The 22489-nt window shown below is 42.4% G+C and overlaps 1 protein-coding gene across 2 annotated transcripts in view; it reads right to left on the bottom strand.

Annotated features, from left to right (window-relative positions):
- The window catches only part of HIVEP2 (HIVEP zinc finger 2), a 133356-nt gene that overhangs the window by 86394 nt on the left and 24473 nt on the right, over nt 1–22489 (bottom strand). For both annotated transcript variants that reach the window (XM_033054497.1, XM_033054498.1), the window contains exon 2: nt 15591–15695. The gene's annotated coding sequence lies outside the window, so the exon portion shown is untranslated. The remainder of the gene's footprint in view (nt 1–15590; nt 15696–22489) is intronic.

Raw genomic sequence — 22489 nt, forward strand, 5'->3', positions numbered from 1 at the left:
AATGTATAATGTAGGAATATTGTTCATGAAAAATAAAGAGACTATGAGATTTCCAAACAGACAGTAAGACAACACCTTGCATTAGTAAATTTTTATTTGAAACTTCTATGATTTTTGAAACAAGGGGCAGTATTAGAAAATATTTGCTCACTGAGGATGGGACAGTATGGTGCATTTAGTCACCATATCATACAACATTAGATAAACAAGGTCACTGATGTCAGAAACATAAATATAGTTCATACTATTCTCAGTCTGTCTGCCCATCAATGTCTTAGGCCTTTCTCTCTGCCAATACTACTAGTATTGGCAAAACAGGTAATATTGATTATAACTGAAAAACAAAATTAAAATATTACAGAAGCACAGGCTTCTGAGACTACATATTGATTTTTCTCTATTTGGAAGCAGGACTCTGATACCTCCCCTTGAATTCAAGCATCCCTGAAGAAATCTAAGATGAGTAACAATGGATGATGGTGGTGGGACTTCTGCTTATTTTAGATATTTAACACAAAAATCAACATTTTTACTTGTGGAAATAAGTACACTTGAAGTTAAATCTCAAATTAACACTACCTTTGATACAGTCTAAGCTAGATACATTGGTAGGATAGTTAACAGTAAATTACAGAATTTATGTCAAAATTCTAAAGTAAAACAAACCCTAAAACTAAAGAAAGCTATTGCCTGAGCACCCAAAACCGAATTTTCTTGAAATAAGAAACTAGCACTTGATAGCAATAGCCTTGTCTGTGTACAACCCTATTCCAAGGTAATAACCAAAAATACTTTAAGATCTATTTTTTATCAAAATTCCTTTAAGGTATTTGTAGAATATGGTGATGAGAAACAACAGTAGTCTCAGTGGTCTGTCCACATCATATGTATGCCACTTTACTTGAAGGGACCAAATAATGTTAATCATGAAAACATGACAGATTTATTCTATATATTATTCTACAGTGATTCCACTGGTGGATAAGGAAAGAGAAACTGATGTCATTATCTTGACTTCTTTAAGGTCTCTGATACAGTCTCACACAACACCTCTGTCTCTCTACATTGGGGAGATAAGGATTTGACGACTGAACCATTCAATAGAAAGGGAACTCCCTGGATGGCCACACCCAGAGAGTTGCAGTCAACCTCTCAATGTCCAAAAGGATCTCCATCAAGTGGTGTTCCTCATGGAAACTTATTGGGAATGATTCTGTTCAATACCTTAATGACATAGTAGAATTGAGGACACCCTTAGAAAGTTTGCAGGTGACACCAAGCTCAGCAGTTCAATTGATACACTCGGTGGAAGGGATGCCATCTCTAGGGACCTTAACAGGCTTGAGAAGTGGGCCAGTGTAAACCTCACTAAATTTGACATGGCCAAGGCCAAGGACCTGCACATGGGTTGGGGCAACCCCCAGTATCAGGACAGACAGGGAATGCATGGTTTGAGAGCAGCCCTGTGGAGGAACTGAGGGTACTGTGTGACGGGTTGACTTGACAGAACACTGAGTACCCACCACAGCTGCTCTGTCACTCCCTTCCTCAAATGGACAGGGGAAGGAAAAACACAATTATAGGGATAAGGAGGGGGAGATCGCTCACTACTTACCGTTATAGACAAAACAGACTCAATGTGGACAAAGAAGTTTAATTTCTTGCCCAAAAAATCAGAGTATAATAATGAGAAATAAAACCAAACCTTAAAAAAACCTTAAAAAGGTCAAGGGATGTGATTCTGTCCCTTTACTGGGCTCCTGTGAGACCCCACCTGGATACCACATTCTGCTCTGGTGACAATCACAGGTCAAACACAGACCGGTGGGACTGGATCCAGAAAGGACGACAACAACGATTAGAGAGCTGGAGTACCTTTCCTGTGAAGCCAGGCTGTGACTCTTGAGGGTAATCCGTCTGAATAAGAAAGAGAAAGCTCTGGGGAGACCTTACAGCAGCCTTCCAGTACCTACAGGGGACCTGTAAGAGAGGGATTTCTTACCAGGGCCTGTGGTGATAGGACAAGGGGCAATAGTTTTGAACTGAAAGAGGGTAGATTTAGATTAGATATAAAGAAGAAATTCTTTATTGTGAGGATGGTGAAGCACAGGGATAGGTTTCCCAGACATGTGGATGCGCCATCCCTGGAAATGTTCAAGGTCAGATTGGATGGGGGTCTGTGCAATCTGGTTTAGTGGAAGGTGGCCCTGCCCAAGGCAGGGGGGTTGGAACTAGATAATATTTAAAGGTCCCTTTCAGCTCAAACCATTCTGTGACTCTGTAATTCCAGTGCACAGAACTAGGAGTAAAGTACAGATATACTGTAAAGCAAAAATAGAAACAGTGACTGCAAAGAGACTATTCTGAAATGACATTTATTTCAGTTTGATGTTTGATTGCAAATCAGTAAAAACAATCTTCATCCACAGGTACTGCCAATATTCATAATGTATACCCATTTCTAACTCCATCTGGAAAGGGAAACACAGAGAGAGCAACTAGGGGTCACCAAAACCAGGGAGTGGAAAAGGGCAGCATAGGAAACTCCACTGTCTTCACTTTCTCCATCCCTGAGCGCTGTGACAATGTTAGATCGCATTTAAGTGTTAATGACCTCACAGGCACAAAATCTGACCTGCCCTCGAGGATGAAGTTTCATGCTTCAGTGAGGTCAGTCCAGTGGTGAGCTGCCACCCAAGGGGAGGATGCCACTTTGGTTCTTCCTCTCAATGCCAGCTGTGTGCTCCTGCCAGCTCTAGAGTTTGCCTGTACCCATGGGGAGCCAATCCAAGGTGCTCACCCATCAGAAATCCCTGGCTATCCAACAGCTCACTGCCCACACAGCTGCCCAAGCCAGCCCAAGAAGCAGGAGCAGCCCCTCTGGGACATGAAACCACAGCCAGGACAGTGGAAAGCCTTTCCTCAATCTCCAACCACCCGCCCACCTGCTTCCAGCTTTGGCAGCACTGGAGAATCCAGGCTAAGGAAAAGAAAAGCTGACCTCTCAAAGTTGAGAGGTGCTTCAGACATTGATGTGGACAGCTTCAGCAGGGACCATCAGAGAGCCAGCAGGGCCTTGAAGGAACTGCAGGGGCAAGCAAGGAGAATGTCCAAACTACTCCATGCAAAGGAGAGAGACCCATGTTGGCTGCAGCCTCCAGGCTGGTCCCCACCACCAGCACCTGCCAAAAGAGGAGATCACCCCAGAAGGTGTGTTTAGCTCTATGTTGACTTGCATACTAGGCCAGTTGAAACCCAAGTATGCCTGATGTTTCAGAAATGCCTATGTGATATTTTTTCAAAACCTTTGTCCATCTTTTTCTCTTTGTGGCAAACTGCACAGCTTAAATCAATGAGTAGTTTCCTCTAAAAGAGGTGGTTTCTTTTCCTCTTGCAAGGTTTTTTCATATTGCTCAACAATCAAGAAAAGGGCGGAAGGATCAAACCCTTAAAGCATGCTTAAAAATCCAATTTATTGAAAAAATACAATTACCAAATCGCATTGCTTCATCTTTTATATTTCTTAAACAACAGGAAAAAAAAGTACGAAATCCCATAGAGACTTTTCAGGGATTTCTCCTCAAAAGACAGTTTCACTTGTTAGTTATATTCAAATTCCTCTCTTCCTGGACTCCCTCAAATCACCATCTCTTATCTCTTATCTCTGGAATATGTGAGACTATGAAAAAAGCATTATCTTGCCAACTTGGCATAAGAAGAGGGGGATATCTCTCCTTGCTCTCATGGGAATGCCTACTGAAATGAAAGTTTTTGGGTTGCTGCAGCTTACGCACTGACAAATATGACTCTTCTCTTATTTGACACCTCCTTTTCCTATGAAAAGTTCAAAAGTTCATTTGCAGCAATCTGATGTCTTAGCTTGCTACACAAGCCTCTGGGTTACTTAATCAAGAAATCAGATTTCCACAATGCATAGAAGTACACTCACTGCAGTCAGACTAGGAACTGTTGCTAATTAACAAAAATGCCAACATACAATTATTTATTATATTAATTAATGAAAGCATATATAAGCAGCCTATCTGTAAGAAGTTAGATGCAATCTCTAACAGACTTCCTGCTGCTGTGCTGCCAGTTTCTCGGTGCAACTGTGGCCATTCTTAATTAAATAAATAATTTACCCTGGAAGATTTCATTGAGTGCCAGACACAAGCACCAGGGCTGGGTGAAAATAAATCACTGCCGGCAGCGTGCCAGTACTCGTTCCTAGAATCTATGGAAAACTGCTGCTTCCCTACAGCAAACATTTTGCATAACCATTCTGCACAGTTCAACTGATCTCTGCAATAGCAGATAGTAAAATTCCCTCCATTTCCATGCATTTTAAGACAGTACTTCATGTTCTTTTGATTTCATTCTTCTCATTTTTGCTAGTGTTTTGAATCAGTTGTGCAGCTTCTTCTACAGAATCATCTTAAAAATTTATTTATTTAGGGTTAAAGTCTTCCTCAACGCTGGCTCTTGGTAGGATGCTGACCCAAATCCATCCCTTGAAGTCATGTTAATGACTTGAAGCCATGTTAATGCTCTGAGTCTCTAACCATCCCTGGCTTAAATTTCCACCATACTCCTATCAAACTCAAGTTACTTCCTTCTCTACTGATGTCCTCTTATCAGTAAACATAAATCCTGCTTTTAAAGTTTAGCATTTACTGTGCTACACTGCTATTTAGGCATTTTCATAACCACAGAAAAAATTAGGAAAATTCCCACTTAGAGCTGTGATGTCAATCTATTCTAAAATCTATTGCAAGATAGCACAACAAATATTATGGTGAGACTTCAACACCTGACAGCAGTGTAAACATCAGCAAGTTTTCCTGGGTAATCACAGGCATCTCAATTATCTGGATACTGTCTCAGCAAAAGGGCAGCCTGACTTACTGTATGGTCAATGACTTTCTATGCATTAGTAATTTTAGAAAACCTAGATGGGAAAAATAGTCCTTGGTTGTTCCTTCAGAGAAAATTTCTCCTTACATTTTTGTGGTGAGTTTATTGTTCCTGTTCAGAAGAGTTCAGGCATTCTGGGGAAGGTGGGCGGGGGGGTGGCGGTATCTGTGCTCACCACTCCTGCCCCACACACCAGACCCAAAAGGTGAGCTTCTGGTCTCTCTGCCAGCTCAGATTTCAGTTGCTATTCCCCAGTCTTTCAAAGAACTTGGTTTTTTCTTGTAAACTCTGGCAATCAGCATGTGACACTTATAATATAAAAAGCACACTGGGATTTCAAGAAAAAGCCAACTACCTTGATGGAGCTGCTCCCCTGAGGAAACAACGAAGGGAACACATTCTTCTCTGCATACATTTTACCCTAAGGCACATAATCTCCCAAGCGCCTCCAGTGTTTCACAGCTCCCAAAACTCTGCTCGACCACCTACCCACTTTTTTGGCCAACTGGCTGACCCAGAAAAGCAGCAGAGAAGCAGCAGGGAGGAAGAAGCAAGCACAGCTTGCAAAGCAGCACCGCGTGGGAAGGAGCTGCTCGCCGGGCAAAAAGAGGGTCAGCTACGGCTGGCCCTGGAATGAGCAATGCAATGGGGTCGGACCACAGAGGTCATGAGAAGAAAGGGTAGGGAAGAAAGAGAACACCAAGGGAAAGAGCTTTCTTCTTCCACTGCAGTTTAACTCCCCTAAATTTCCTCCCTCCTCCTGGTTCCCCAGTTTCCAAAAATAACCTATACAAAGGCAAAGAACTGCAGAGGCAGGGAGCCTTGAAAGAGCTGCAGTTGGAAAATACAAAAAGGTAGCAAGGGAATTTATTTAAGAGAAAAAAAGCCCAAGAAAAAAGAGACACATTCTTTTTGGAAAAGAACAGTGACATCTTTTAGTGTGAAGCCATTTCAGCAGGGATGTAGGTCAATAGCTGAAACCAGCACCTGCAGGGTCTCAGGTCGTGGGGGCTGGTGAGGACAGCCACAGCAGCAAAGCAGACAGAGGGGCCTGGGGGCTGTTTGGCTTCTCCCCAGATAGCTGGAGAAGGCTTGGGCTGGTCTTGGTCCCTCCTGCCCTCACATGCTGCAGCTCAGCAAATGGTTCCTCTTTAGGTAGCCACACATTTCATGTTTCTGGTGTCAGAGATTCCTGATATTAGCCCTTAAAAGTAAAGGCATCTTAACGTGGAAAACATCTTTTAATGACTAAGAAAGTCAAAAGCAAATATTTGCACCCAAAGAATTCAGTTCCTCCCACATCAAAGCAACCTCCTAGAAAACTGATTATAAACAAATTGAAAAACAACTAGCATGCCTATCAAAATAATTGTTTTGCTGCTGGCAAAGAATTAAAGACTCAGAGGGCCTGAAACAAACACCGAGGGCTAAATTTCATTCCTAATTGCTAGACTTGACACCCAGGTGAGAGAAGGGGAAAAAATTCTACTCCTGCTATGCAGAAATGGTTGTCCTGTTCACATGGCATCTGTGTTAAGGATGGTGTTCCTCCAACAACCGAGAAGTGAATTCAGGTACAGGTTGAGAGATTTGGGATTACACAAACATCAGCTATCATAATTTCCACATCACACTGGCTTTGATTTCAGGTGTATTACAGCACTCCAAAGCCACATGCAATTTTTTTGTCTCTGCTTCTCAACCCTGATCCAAAGAAGCAAGTCTCAGCACATCTCTGCATCACTACAATGAGATATAGGAACATCCCTACTCTCTCCACCAAAAGTAGTAAGACCATGCTGACTGTCAAAGGTGTATTTTCACCAATGTCTCCTTCTTGTGCCTTTCACCACATGCTTCCTCTATAGGAGGAAAAATTATTAAGGTCTCCAGGCCTCTCCTGTCCCCATGCTTATAACAGTCAATACTACCACATACTGCAGAGTATCTCAGACAAGTGCCCAGAGAACCATTCCTCTTCTTGTACAACAAACCCACTGTTTTGAATGCACATTTCTCCACCTCTGCAGACATCTGTTATTTTCTTGCATTTCAGCAGTGATATTCCAAAAGGCCTGGAGAAGATTGGTAGGTGGCTCTGAGGAGGAATTCTAGATTGACGCCCCAAGCTCAGCCCTCAGGTGTTGCATGGCCACTGTCAGCCAGGGTTTGAGCCTCAGCCTGGCACACACTGGTACCACTGCCCACAAAACAACCTGTTTCAGAGAAAGGATGTTTCTCACCTTGGTGGGTCTGGAGAAAAGTTTAAAAATACAAAGCAAATACTTCCTGAGTATTTGGATATTTGAAGCTTTGGATAGGGTTTCCATCTCATAATTTCTGATATCTTTCTTCCCTTTTGTGCTTAAGTAACCATTTCCAAACGACACAGCTAGCAATGCCAATGAGCTGTTCCACAGCAATCTTCTTCAGCCTCCTATCAAGATGGAAGTCACCACAATCTGAGAAAACATCCTCTGGCAAGTGATGGCACTAAGTGGGCCAAGCCATGCCTCCTTCAGAGAAGCAGCAAAGCTGGTGAGAGAGTAGCATTTTTAGGAGTGAAGTTTAGGGGAGTGGGAAGAAGACAGCTTCACACAGCCTTAGCTGTTTTTCCCAGCAGAGCAGAGCTTAAGAAGGAAAAACACCACAAGCCTCTCATCTTCCCTGGCTTGCCACAAAACAGGGGTGTATTTTTCAGCAGGATCCTCTGAGTCTGACACCGAACTTAGCTCAATTGACATGAAATGTTAATGTTAGGAACAATGTAGGTGGAGAGGAGGAGGAAAGAAGACATTCATTATTTGATGCAGAATTCATTCAGAAGATTCCTTTTCACAGCAAGAACCAAAATTTCCATTCAGTTCTTTATTCCTAGTAGCCTAGAAAGCTTGAACAACTGGAAGAGGGATCTAGAGGGAGCCCTTACCCCCATCTGCATGGCAACAGCCCTTCCTCAGATACCTTCAGAGAGAAGAAGGCACATTTTTGACTGTCAGTCTTCAGATGCAGGATGAGCAATTATCCTTGGGGATATTCATAATGGCTTTAGGCTTCCAGGCACCGTGCACAGAGAAGATCTGCCTCCAACCACCCATTCTGGTGCCTGCAGCAGCCTCCCAATATGGCCCTATTGCTCCTCACCAGACCCCAAATTCTCCATAAAAAGAAGGTCACAAACTTAGCAGCTACTATTTAAAATAGGCTGGACCATGGTATGAAATTCATCCATGTATTTTATGTATTTTCTCCTCTTCATGTCAATCTGAATTCTCCTTCCTCTGGTAGCCTCTCGCACTTTGTGCATTTTAATTTTCTTGCTCTGTTTTTTGTTTTGTTTGGTTTTGTCTACATTACATCTGAAAACCAGCTTTCCCCTCACAGGCACCAGAGGAACATCTCTTTTCATAGCTGTGCTCTTCCCAGCCCTGTTTTTTCTCACCCTTCTGCCTTTGCTCTGTTTCCTTTCTCTTCCCATCCTTGATTTCTCTCCTCCTTCTCTTCTTTCTTTGATGTTCCTCTTGGTGTTTTCTCTTCATCCTTCCTGTCAAGCTGACTGAGGCACTCTCCTGGGAAGGTGCTGACAAATAGCAGCTGGGCTGTTTGGAGGGTTATATCAGGTAAGGACACCTACAAAGGAATCCTTCGGCTCTCCTGCTACTTTGTTGGTTGGAGTGATTCCTCCTCTTCATTTAGGGTAGTATACAAAGCAGTTCCTTTGTGAAAATTCAGGGAAACGAAGGTGTGACAATTTGGGAAGCATATGCAAGTATTTAATGAGCTACATCTGCTTCCTTGCTTTGGGGGCGCTGTGCAGATATCAGAACCCACAAAAACAACAGCAAAATTGTGAGGATATCAAGTGCAGCATTAGCAAGGGACCTGGTCTTACCAGTGCTGCTCTCTCTAAGAAAGAGAACACTTAAAGATGACACCTTCTTACTTTGCAGCTCTACTGCCTGGAGGGTGAAATCCACCCCTTCAAAGCAATGCCAATAAATAAAGGGTCATTTCAATGCTATTTATTCCCTTAGAAAAGATTTGCCCACATTGCACTGGTCTCCTGAAGAGGGTGAAATTTCCTCCAAGCAGAATCTCAAACACAAGGTTCCCACTGCAACAGAAGGAAGGCTTGTTTTTAAGGAAAATATATTCCTGCTGCTATTTATCAACAAACAAACAAAAGCCCCAAACCAAGTTTTTTTCAAAGTAAGAGAAGAATACAGATTAAAAGAGAGATTAATTTTATTCGTCTCTCCTCTTGCAGAGTATAATTGCAGTTGGAAGTTGGTCAACTGCTCTTCTCTCAGACACAGCAACTTCCAACTGCTGAGCTAAACTCTCCCCCCAGTTAGACAGAGAAACCTTGCTGAAATCTCTAGGCTATATCCACTGGTATGTTCTGGCTGCTTTGCCTGCTTTAGCAATACAGAGCCGCTGTGAATCCAGTTTAACTTGCCACTTCTGTCAGCTTTACCATGCCAGATTAGCACTGCTGTTAGCCTCAAAAATACCAGCATCTGGAGCTTCTCCTACTGCCCAGTCTGACTTTAAACCTTGCAAATCTGCAATTCATCCACCCATCAGCACAGCTGTCAGGATCAGCCTGAGGTAGTTCTTCACCCTGAGCAAAATGTATTTATCACAATTCCCCATCCTACATTCCTGCAGTCAACCAAGCAGATCAAACAAAATTCACTTAATGATCAGCTCTCTTATTCCCTGGCTGATTGCCCAGTTGTTCTGGAGGGTGACTCCTGACCTCTCTGGGAGCAGGTGCCTTTCTTGTGCAGGTCTGTGAATCCAAGTCAGCTGGGAAAACAAAATACACTGTTTCTTTGTACTTTTATATTTCTTTGGATGTCAGGAAACAGAGCTAAGTCTTGTTTCCTGCTCCTCAGCCAGGGGAGGTAGGGGAAACGAAGTAGATGTAGAGAAAGGCAGAAAAAAGGGCAGATCAAAAGGACCAAGGAAAATAATAAAAAAAAACCCCACCAAACAAACAAAAACCAACCAACCACCCACTGCTTCACTCTGCTGTGTAAAGCAGTACATCTTGGAAACAATATATCCTTCCACCCCCATCCCAAGTCTTTCTCTCTAGGGATATACAACCGTCTCAGGGATTAATATTTTTTTCTTGCAACATTCAAGTGCTGCTGCACTTTCAGTCTTATAAAAAACCCTCAAAAAACCCAGCCTCTTGATTTGCTTTTTGCCTGAGAAAAATGTATGTATAAAAAAGAATCAGAAAGAATTGCGGGGGGCAGGGGGGGTGGTGGGCAGCAGGTGTATTCGTGCCAGCTTTGATTTTCTAAGAACAAAGGCTTTACTTTATATATAAATAAGTTGACAGGAAAAATTTTGGCGCATTTTATTTTTGCCCAGCTCAGTCCCAGCCCCTCACTCTGAATGCATCAATACATCCACCTTCAGCACAGCCGGGCCCTTCGTGTTGCCATGGAACTGAAACCTTTGCAGTTTGGGTGGCGATGTACTTATGCTGCACTTGTGCTTTGGAAGCATACTGTTCTTACACTTCCTATAACAGAAGCAAAATCACTGCATAGCATTAACTCCCTTAGTATTTAAGGCACTCAATGTCTCTCTTGCCTGCTCGTCTTCACACAGAGTTTGCTTTTTCTATCTTGCCACATGCAAATGAAACACATTTGACATAGCTATTCTCGTCTTCATGAACGCAAAAGCTAACACACTGAGCACATTAGAGAAGGTCCACAAGACCATGGTCTTTCCCTCTTTAATAGGAGACTGTTTTCAGGCCTGCAGCAGTCAAGACAAGGGCTGCAGAAAGCATAAGTGTATGAAATGTATGTGGATACAGAAAAGTATTATCTTTCAAGGTAGCATTTTAAGTAGACTTTTGAAACCTAATAAACCTATGTATTGCTAATGCTCTGATGCTCCTGCATATTCTTTTGCACCCATTTCTCTGGATAAACAAATTTCACTATAAAGATCCTGCAGAAGGGACCAAATCTTTCAATACCTTTCTTTAATAACAAAGTATGGTGGGATATCAGTGGTAAACACAGCTTTGGGCACTTCAGTTAGAGAAAAAACAAAATCAGTACAATTCTGTGTCATCCTGAAGATTTAGCCTACACTGATTATCTTCAGCAGATCTGAGCATTTTGCCAAAGCTTCTGAAATTGTCTGTACATGAATTGCACATACATAGATTTTTATGTTCAAAGTAAAAGCAGAGCACAAAAATACCCAACTTCATGATAAAAAATATTACCATAATAAATAAATCAACAAACAAACAAATAGCCATTCATGTATGTAAACATTGGATCTGTACCTGCAGAAACAACTGGAAGTCAGTTCATGGTCTGAAGCCAGCTTGAAGCTTTTTTTGTCCCAAGTTAAATATTTGCATAGTATTAAGCTTAAAATTAAGCATTTGCTGAAGAAACTTGCTGACTTGTGTATATGGAAAAACAAGAGGGAATTTACTGTCCCTGCACACTGGGGCAGATTCTTGGGATGCCTTCTCCTTCCCATGAATTCCTGGACAGCAGAGAGACAGACAGACTACCGACCGGGGAATTCCCCTTTTGGTTTCCGGAGGATTTTGTGTGCAGGCTGGACAGAGAGGCAATAACCTAGGTAGTGACTTTATGAAGGCAGCATTTGTTGCTTTGGTGCCTGCCCCTCGACCACCTGGTAACACTCCTTCCTTTTAGCATTGTCCCAGCTCAGAAAAGCCCCATTCACCCAGCACGTCCACCCTTGCAGGTTGGACTGGTCTCTGTGCTGCTCCCGGCACCCCCATTCCTGGTATGCCAGCCACAGGCAGGCTCTGGCCACTCACTGCCCCAGGGACATGGGCTGGGGGCTGCTCACAGAGGGGCTTTCTGAGGCAGGGCTGGCCCCTGGTGCCCACTTGCCAAAATAAAGCACAAAAGCTCTGCTGTCTCTGTGTGTCTGTCAGGCCAGAGCAAGACAGCTGATTCCCCGTCCCTAGGTACTAGCGGGTCACACAAGACCCTGTGAGTGCCTGTGTTTTCGGGTTCCCTCTTCTGCAGAGGGCAGAGTTGTGCTGGCAGCATAAGCTCCCTCTCCTCCTTCCATCCTCAGCACGAGTCTGACAGTCGCATGTCCCCATCACTACGTCCATTACCTCCAGTTTATGTAAGGCTCCCGCCATCAGCTTTCTAGTTACAGGAAAATGTATATTGAGCTGTGATGAAAGGCCAGTGCAATGTCAAGAGCATTGAAAGGACTCCAGGGACTGATTAGAGTCAAAAAGGAAAGGATTTATGACGGTTAATAAAGTTAAATCTGCCAGAGTCCTGCTTATTCTTTCCAACTGCAGGTAATCAGATCTTAAAGGAAAAATTATTAAGGTGTAAAATTATTAAGGGTATTACCATCCCATCTGAAAGAAAACCTACGCGTTGCTGTGAAGCACCTGGCCAGGAGAGAGTCAGGCTCACTGTGGCACCCACACTGACCCCAAGGAAGAGAGGAAAAGGAGATACATCACCTGCCCTGCCTTGGGTTAGCAGCAAGGACCTCAGTACCAATCATGTATGTCACCTGAACAGTCCCCAGTGGATCCTCCTGGTCCCTGCCACTCCATTTGGGAGCTGGGACAGAGCCAGGACTTCCACAGACCATGGAGCACCACACTGTTCCCCAGCAACATGCATGGGCAGACAGGGAAGAAAAGTTTCCCCCTCTGTTGGCACTTCACATCCACAAGGGAAAAGGACAAAGCAAAGAAGACAGTTCTTGCCTCTCTCGGTCTGGTGTCACATATGCACCTTCTGTTGAAGAATGCAATCTACTTGGATACCACAGGACAGCTCTAAAACTTGATTTAGATGTTTTATAATCTAATGTGCCTGTAAGTTAACATAACTTTACAAGACACTGAAGAAACAGGTTGCCCAGAGCAGCTGTCCCATCCCTGGAAGTGTTCCAGGCTGAATGGTGCTCTGAGCAACCTGGTATAGTGGAAAGTGTCCCTACCCATGGCAGGGGCATTGGAACTAGGTGGTCTTTAAAAGTCCTTTCCAACTGAAGTCCTTCTATGATTCTAAGGAGTTAATGATTTTCCATATTGAAATAACAGCACTGAGAGAAGGCAAAGCAAAGTGGAGGATCCAAGTTTTAAAAAAAACTATTGGGAATTTTCTATCCATATCTAAATTACATGCACTTTATTGGATCTCATTTCATTTTTCTACTGCTTAATAATCACAAATATGTTATATATACCCTTTCCATTTTGTCATTCTTTCACTATATTACATCAAATTTAATTTCCTGTGGAAGTGTGTAATCTTTTCAGTTGTCACTGTCTCAGAAGCTTTTCTGTAATAAGCAGAGACTCGTCCTTTGGCAGGTCGATCTTTTATGAGCTGTGCTCCTGCAGATTAGTTTCCTGAAATGTGTGCAATGCTATATGAGAACTGGCAAAAGAGGAGAACCAAAATAACATCCAAAAGGAAAAATAAACATGAAAACCTTCACTTCCTTCTGACTCCTGTGTTCACCGGTCAAAGGAAATTTCATTTTGATGTGTGTAGATGGCAAATCCATGAAGGTTATTGCCGCATATCAGAAGGCTCACGAGGTGTGAGACACAGCCTCGCTTGCCCTACAGCTCATTAAAAGTTCAGCTGTGAGATGGCTGCTCACTCTTCATGCTGGGGAACACAGAGATCTGTGAGCGGTCACCACTCTGACAGTTGCCTCTCCCCACTGCCTGCCCTTGGCACTCTGAGAGGTCCCAAAAAAGCCACATTCCACCAGAAAACTGAAAATGTCAACCAAGACGCATTTCTGCTTTTCATGATGAGATACCTGTGATGGCAGGAAAGCAGACCAGCTGGTCTGCTGGGTCCTTTCCAGACCTCTGCCCCTGCAGGACATGAAACTCATCTTCTTCAAACCAGCTTTCCATTACCAATGCTTACACACACACCAAAACAACTTATTTGCAAAAACACATACCAACAAATAATTCTGAACGTTGGAAAATGAATCAACGCACAAGAAACATGAGCAACAGAAATTCTTATTCCTGTATCACTCCTGAAAAGGTGCTTAGGTATGGACAACAGAAGAGACATCTGAACACATACAAACAGTCTGCAAAGGTTGATGCTCATGGTGTTTGGCCAGCAGAGACTTCTGGAGGTGGCTACAAAGGCATGCTTGAAGCTCTGCCAGCAGAAGCAGGTGCAATGATCTCCCACTTTAGTGGTAGGTGTCACCTCCGAGAGCTTCTCTTGGAACTGCTCAGCCAGATGTGGAAACCGTCACCAACACACAGGCTACCCAAGTTGTGAACTGCTTTCCAAAAACACACTGTGTTTATCAATTAAGAATGACCTTTCTCTTCCTGCTCCTCATAAGACCTCTATCTTGCTTTCCCTCTCTTCCATCACTGTTGCAGCACTGGATCATCCATATTTCTGACACTGTCTTCAAAATTACATATAAAAATACAGTGCATTAAAGCCAGATATATACTTTCAGAGCAAAAAGTCATCTCTCCTTATCACATATAACAAACATTTCACTAATTGAGTTCTCTTCTCATTACTTTGTCAATCCATTTCCTTGTAATTTTGTTTTACATTTGTATTTTTAATACCTTATCTCTAAGAAATGGCTAATCAGTAAAAAAAAAAATCCCAGCAGTGAACATTACTTTAATAGAAGGTGTTAAATGCAGTGCAGTTCCACTCCCATCAGCATAAAGAAACTTTTTTCAGCCAGCTTTGGTGGAAGATGCACTGGGGCCGTAAGTCAGATGAGGATGTTCTGTGCTAACAGCTACGTGGTATGCTCTGAACTGCTTTAGAACCTAAAACAACAATGTAATCACTCTCATAAAACCATTTTGCCATAGTCTTACAGAACCTGAGTGTGTGTTAAAAATTTCACGCCAGAACTGTAGAAAAGAAAAATATGCCAGCTATCAATGACCTTATATATTTTGCCTTTTAGGCCATAAATTGAATATCCTCCCTTTACCAGATGTGGATCTTCATTTCCTTATACAGGACGAGGAAAACAGGCTCAAATATGAACTTACTTTCTATTGAAATCCTGGTCAAAGATGGTGGGTGATGTAACGATAAACATCAAGAGAATAACTGCCATCATCTGGTTAAGTTTGGTAAAATGGAGTTAATTTACACTTCTTTAGGGACTCACTGGAGTGTGAAATTAATCTAATTTAGACTGACCAGAAACTGGAAATGGAATGAAGAAAGAAAGCAATTAAAGACCTTTCCTAAATGCAAAAAAAGAGTAATGCTGTAAGTGCAGCAATACAGTTAAAGTACAGAACAATAAATAAAGTACAGAACTCTTCACATTACTGCTACCACTCCTTCTTGAGACAGAAATAATCATATATATACATGCATTTCATCACTGTACCAGTATAATCTGGAAACATTGGTAGAATGTTTCTACCAGTATCTGTGAACAAATACATGTTAAAACAGTTCGCTATTCTGCATACAGGCCAGGCCTAGCAGATAAACATCTGCTGGAACAGCTCAGTGTAACTGGTTGTACAGGTGGCTTAACATTTACTTCAATGACTTTTAGCACCTTCTCGTTATTGTTTCTGTGTTGTTCCAACAAGCAACAGTTAATGTAAGATGCAGACGTTCACATACCGTGCACTTGTGAATAACTGGTTCCCGGAGATGTGGCAGTGATAACATTGTCATCGTAGGAGTCAAAGTAGCTCACATAGATCACATGTCAGAAGAGGGTCCCACCTGAAAGTATAACAAATCCAGATACTAAGTTCATCATATTCAGAGGTCTACAGCAAGCTCTGCTAATACATTTGTGCATTTCTCACATTCATCCTGTGCTTCTTCCAGGCTCACAGGAAACATTTTGCCATTCACAATGGCAAGAAAAAGTGCCCAGATGTCGCCAAACTGTTTTGGCCCACTGCCCCAGACCATATTTCAGGCATACTATCAAGGCATTGAAAACTAGTTTTCAATGTTAAAGCAGAAGCTGTTACTGTCTGGTGGACAGACACAGAATTTCAGATTTCCCATTTGTCAGGTCCTTGAAAAGCATGTAATTCCTTTCACCAGTACACCAGTGCATTGCCAGTTTGGTTTTACCTTTTTTTATTTTTTGTTTTTTTCCCCCCTTAACATTGTAAACTGATGGTTCGGAAGAAGACACAACTCTTGAGCATCTTGAGATCAAGGGATCTTAAGAAAGCATTTACAGTAATTTCACAATTACAAACCACACCTGATTATAAGCCACAGGTCCGGGTGTCGGCAACATTTAGGTTTTTGTCCATATATAAGCAGCACCGGATTATTAGCCGCACTTTCGTTGACAGCGAGGATCCGCGTGCAACTTTCACAAAGTTGCCAATTAGTAACAGAATCGTGGGATGGCGGAGTTTACGGGCTCAGCCCTGCTCGGGGCGGTTGCCAGAGAGCGGCCCCGGCCCAACTCTCCGCTGCTGCCGGGAAGAGGGAGAGGGGTGTCCCTGGTTGCTGTTGCCGGGAAGAGGGAGAGGGGCGTGCCCGGCCGGTGCCACCGGGAAGAGGGAGAGGGGCATCCCTGGTTGCTGCCGGGAAGAGGGAGAGGGGTGTCCCTGGGGCTGCTGCCGCTGGGAAGAGGGAGAGCAGCGTGCCCGGCCACTGCCGCTGGGAAGAGGGGCATGCCCGGCCGGTGCCACCACGCCCCCCGGGGCCAGGCAGCGCTGCTGCTGCACTGCCACTGCCCTGTGCCCAGGGCCAGGCGGGCTCTGGCTTGGTTCGGGGCTGCTGCTGGTTCGGACTTCCAGGTTGGGAAATTTCCAAAATTTGTTCATATATAAGCCGCTCCTGAATGTAAGCCGCACTTCTGGTTTGGGAGCAAAATTTTAGTCAAAATGGTGCGGCTCATAATCGTGAAATTACTGTTCTTCCCACTGGTGACTACAATCACCTTATTTATAATCACTTGATAATTTAAAATCACCTGATGCGTGATTGTAAATATTTTGGTAGGTAACCAGTACTGAGATGGAAAATGAGCTTGTATTAGCAGTGCTATCTGCAATGACAAGACACACTGCAACAAACAAACAAACTATGCAATTTCTTAATCAAGCCTCCCCAAACAGAAGTTGATCTTCCTCCTACTCTACAAGCTGCATCTCATCCTAGAGTAAGCAGTTTTCAAGAAGAAAGTCTGGTAAATAACAAAGAATTTTCAAGAATTCAGATTGCTTCTTTGACTCTTCATGTCTCCAAAGTGGCTTGGCTCTTGCCTTTATTACACTTCAGTGAGCAGCCTCAACACCCCACAGTTCACTAAGTACCACATACACCTTCATTTGCTGCCACCTAAGGAAGTCAGTGTCCCCTATACTCTGCATTTGATTTTCAATAACAAGTGTAAAACCGTGTAAAGACAAAGTTACGAAGAACACAATCCATGGGTCCAAAACAATAACAAAAAATCATTGGTGAAGGGTAGGATACTGCCCATGGGTATGATGTTACAACATAATATCTAAAGGTTGCCTGGTCTAAAACATATAACCACAAACAGAGTAGTGCACATATTTTTGGTCATAGGCACACTTAAATGCCAGATGCTGAGCGACGGCTTGGGACCCAGCAGGAGTGAGGAAAACAGGGGAGCAGTGACTGCTCAGTAGGCAGCACTGGCTGGCAGATGGTATGGAGATCTATCTGAGTGTCAGATAGGTCTGTTCTATGGAAGTCCTGAAATTTTCTTTCCCAATAACTCTCCTTTACCTACAAAAGCAGAATTTCTCAACCCATTGAAGCCTAAGAAAGAAGCTTCCTTCCCAGAGAAATAATCCATGACATACCCTCCCCCAGAAGGATAAACATGGCAAACTGCCTTCAACAGAAAAACACAGTAAGATATGCAACACACTCTTCTTTTGCTTGCAGATTTATTTGGAGTCATTTAATAATCTGTCCCTAATGACTGCACCTAATCATTTACCTTGCAAACTATCAGGACTTTTGAGGTGAATAATTTAAACATTTTTCTTTCTTTTTTCTTTATGTCTGTAAACAGTAGTGCTGGAAAATTAAAACTATCACAAATACTTCTATTTTAAAGTTCTAAAACCATATTAATTGAAAAGAATGATCACCAGATAGCTACATCATGAACAGAAATATACAGCATACACGAAACCAAGTGAAATACAGTCTATCATCTATAGTGAATCAGTTCAAACCTAACTCAAGTTGGTAGCTGTCACAAGCTACCTCTGGCTTCCTGCTCTCCAGTGTCCTGTAGGAAATCAGTTTGTAATTCTCCATTTGGTCCCCTTCTGCCTAGATTTCTTCACTGAGTCTTTATCCTCTTCTTTGGCCAGGTCCAGATTTTCAAGGTCACCAGTTATGCCTCATTTCAGAGCTTGCTGTCTCTCTGCTCACTCCTGAGATGGGAGGGATCTCACAGACTGTGTAGAAGAAAGCCAAAACTACTCAAAACAAACCTTCTAGTGGAGCCAGAGGTACTAACGAGCAACAGCTAAGAACTGATGAAATTGCTTATGACTCTGACAACTTTCAAGATCTTTTACAAAGACCTTTCTGTCAGAGGCCTCCTAATTCCTCATCTGTGGTGAGAAACAAACACCAAAGTCACAAAAATATACCTAAAAATTACAAGTCCTAAAAGAGCCCCTTTAAGGCAAAAGCAAAGTTTTTCTAGACAAGCAGAAGCACGGAGGACATTGTGAAATTAAATGGAAATTACATGGGAGGTATATAAGTACATGGTTCTAGCAATTATGGAAATAGTGTTGACAGAAGTCCATTAGGGACCCAGTGCTTCAAATCTCAGTGGGAGAAAGACTGAGAACTAAACATACAAATCAATATAATGTATACAGAAAGAGAAACTGGTAAGAAAATGAATATAGTTCTTGTCCAAACTGTTTGTTTTCTAAAGCTAGACAGTGATAATCTCAAATGCTATCAATTAAAACCTTTATTTTCACAAGCAATGTTTTAAGGAAATGCAATATTAGGCACAGTTGGAAAAATTAATGGAAGCTGAAATTTTTGCTTCCAACTTAATTCCACACGTGTGCCATCATTTCTTAAAACTGAGTCTGTATGTCTTAGGACTATCCTAAAACTGCATTTATACAAACTAAACTGCAGATAAGTTACTCTCTTGTCCCACATTTCTCCTTTCGCACAACGAAATACAGCACTGAAGAAGCAAATATGCAAATTTTTGTATTATAAATATTTATATCAATGCATACAGTGAAGTCACACCAACAGACCTACAGAGGCCTAACAACCACAGCTATTTAGAAAGTTCCTATAAAACCACTGTTGTGCTCCAGGACTCACCAGTTTTAGCAATTCTTTCTCCTCATGCTCATTTGAAGACTGAACGAGGACTTAAGAAATAGACAAAGCAGCTAAACCAACCAGCAGCTCAGATTGATTATATACAAGCATCTAACTCTTTACCAAACCCAGGTCAGGAGGTATCAAGCCTCAAAAACTCTCCAAATATATATAATAGAACATATTTTATTATTAATTTCATTAAAAACTATAGCTTCTAGTTTCAAAAAAATGCACCTCTTAACAGCCTTTCAGAAAAACAGAGTTTAAAATTAAATAAAAAAATGTAATTAATGATCTGAAAAAAGCTTTTCTGTCCTTTCCTGTCAATAAATCTAAAGCTCAAGTATTACTTTCCTGCCATTTGCTCTCTGTTTTAACACTTCAGCATGATTTCAGTAAAGGTGAGAAAGTTGGTATTTTGTTCTTTCTGCCATCAGAAGCTGCATTACAGACACAACTGCACTTGTATGCTTACTATGCAACACAAAAAATGGATGGATGGATGGATGGATGGATGGATGGATGGATGGATGGATGGATGGATGGATGGATGGATGATGTGACAGTAAGATATATCAGACACCCACCAGACTGAAGCCCTCTTCATACAGAAGATGCCCAGTGCTCAACAATGACACAGGCTTTTCCCAAAACCACATCTCCAGACACCCTGCAGCTGCACTCTGGGAGGAAAACAGGATCAGTAGTTTCTCAGTAACCAGGAATTACACCGCTGATAGCAACTATTCAGTTCTGCCTTTGTAATATTGGAACACAAATAGGTCACATCAACAAGTGGGAGGGCAAGCAGGAAGAGAATGAGAGGAAATGCAGCTGCAGACAGCGGGTAAACTGCACTAGAAGGTTCCACAGTGATGCACAGCAATCTGTTGCCCAACAGGATTGGGGAATTCAGAAACTGGGAACTGGAAGCACTCCCTGGCATAAGGCTGCACAAAGGGAGTGAGGGACATACCAGAGCTGTACAGAAAATAAAACATTAAAATCTCCAGACAAGCTACTTTTTCTCTGACTTTCTTTGACAACCTGCAGAGGAAGTCTCTAAAATTAAAAAATACTTGTTAGACTGACCCTGGCATGATAAATTCCACCAGCACTACTTAATTAATCAAGTACATGATTCTTTGTCACTTTGTCATTCTATGACTTGCTTTGACCTTTCTCTCCTTTAGACTAATCTTTTTTGTTTGTTTGTTTTTAAATTCTGTCCCTTACTTTCATGAATGTTTGTAATCACAAAATATATTGAGAGTGACAGACAGTAAACATTACTGGAGGCTGTTGCACTTGGACTGTGACTTGGACTGTGATGTGAATGATCATCCAGAGGCGGGTATATCAGCTCAGAGTTAGAAGGTCACTCCAATGCCCATCGTTCCAAAGATCAACACTTTTTGAAAAACAACCTCTAAAACCAAGATCTAACACCAGGAGAATTTCACAGTAATTCCTTTTTCTATTCAAGCTACAGTAATGAAAATAATTTCAGAGAACAAAAGTCATTAAACAGAGAATGTTGACAAATGAGACAGAAGATGCTGGGGATATGAAAGCATGGGAAAAAGCACCCCATTCCACCCCATATCCCATTGGGATATAACATCCCAAGTAGTGCAGAAAAAGACAGACAGAGTCAGTCTAGAAAAGCACAAAGAGATTTGATCACTAATCACAGACAGAAACGCATCTGAAAGTCACAACTGTCTCTGCAGGCTCTGAAAGGCAGAATTAAATTGGCTTAGTACTATATTCAAAAACGAATTTAATTAGCTGACATTAAGCAGGATAAGTTTGCAGCACCATGTTGCTCTGACACGCTGTCTCCAGAACGGTAAGTGGAAGGTAAAATCTTATTTTTCAGGATGAGATTACAGCCATGCACTGAGACAGAAGGTAATGGCATGTCTGCTGAGGGCAGCTGAAACTTGGTGCTGGACATTTCACCTCACACTATAAAAAGGATGGTATGTGATAGACGAGCCAGAAGTGGGAGTTTCAGATTCTGCACATTTATTCATATGGCTGTGCAGCTTCATCCTCCTTCTGCTGTTGCCACTTACATGAAGAAGAGAATCTCAGTGTATAACCTCTGTCAAGAGTTTTTTCTCCCTTTTCTCTCAGTCAGAGCAACCCCCTGGATTGACTACAATACCCTAGGTGCAATTTACTTTTTTTGTTGTTGTTTATAAGAGAGTATGTTGGTCCTGGTTGGAAGAATGAGGTCTGTGCAGGGGGTAGTTTCTGTGCTAACCAGGCAGGCTGACACATCTGTCGGCTGCTGCACATCTGTTGTGTGTTCTATGGGGTCACCCACAGCACTCCTGCTCTGCTCAACCAAGACTTCTCTACGTGTACTAGTCCCTGCACATCACAGCGCAGCCTGCAAGCACCGTGGTGGTGTTTGACAGCAAATAAAAGTAAACACAAAACTATGGCAAAAATCTAGCAGCACATAGTGACAAATGAAGAATCAATAGTAAAATGCATACTAAATCCAAATTGTTTCCCCAAGGAACACTTGGAGGAAATGGAACAACACATTTCAAAGGAAAAGTCCCATGAATATGGGACCTAACAAGCCTTGCCTTCTCATGCCTCCTTGTATTGATAAATTTAGTTCTGGAGAAAGGCATGTCACTGCCAGTGCTAGAAATTCTGTTTATTCTCAAAGTAGGCACATGCATCCCAGGGTGTGACCAGGAAAGCTATTGCTCATATCACTCATACTAATATCTCAGCTCTGTCACAGCAGAACCAAGCCAGATTTACCAAGCAAGCTTCATCCATCCCATTAGCAAATCATTAAGGAGGTGTTCTTCCATCCCCTGACAAAACTGCACAGCAATATGAGATCTTAATTTAGGTTGGCAGTGACCTTCTTCCTCCCGCGACTCCTCTCACCAGGACTGCATTTAGGCTGTGTGACCTTGTGTAGCAGCTCACAGATTTTAAGCGCAAGCACAACACACTGCATGCCCTTCCCTGGCACCACATTAATCACCCTGCTTTAATGACTTCTACTGATAAACCACCTGTGTACCCAGCCATCCTCCCCAGCAATAAATTAAACATGCCCTTTCCCATACCCTGCCACCATGGCATCCAGTAGTACAGAAAATGCCACTGAAAATCTCAGCTGGTAGTCAGGGGTGAAAACCCCAGTTTTACTA

The sequence above is a fragment of the Catharus ustulatus genome, chromosome 3, assembly GCF_009819885.2.
Source record: "Catharus ustulatus isolate bCatUst1 chromosome 3, bCatUst1.pri.v2, whole genome shotgun sequence".
In the NCBI taxonomy this organism is placed as follows: Eukaryota; Metazoa; Chordata; class Aves; order Passeriformes; family Turdidae; genus Catharus; species Catharus ustulatus.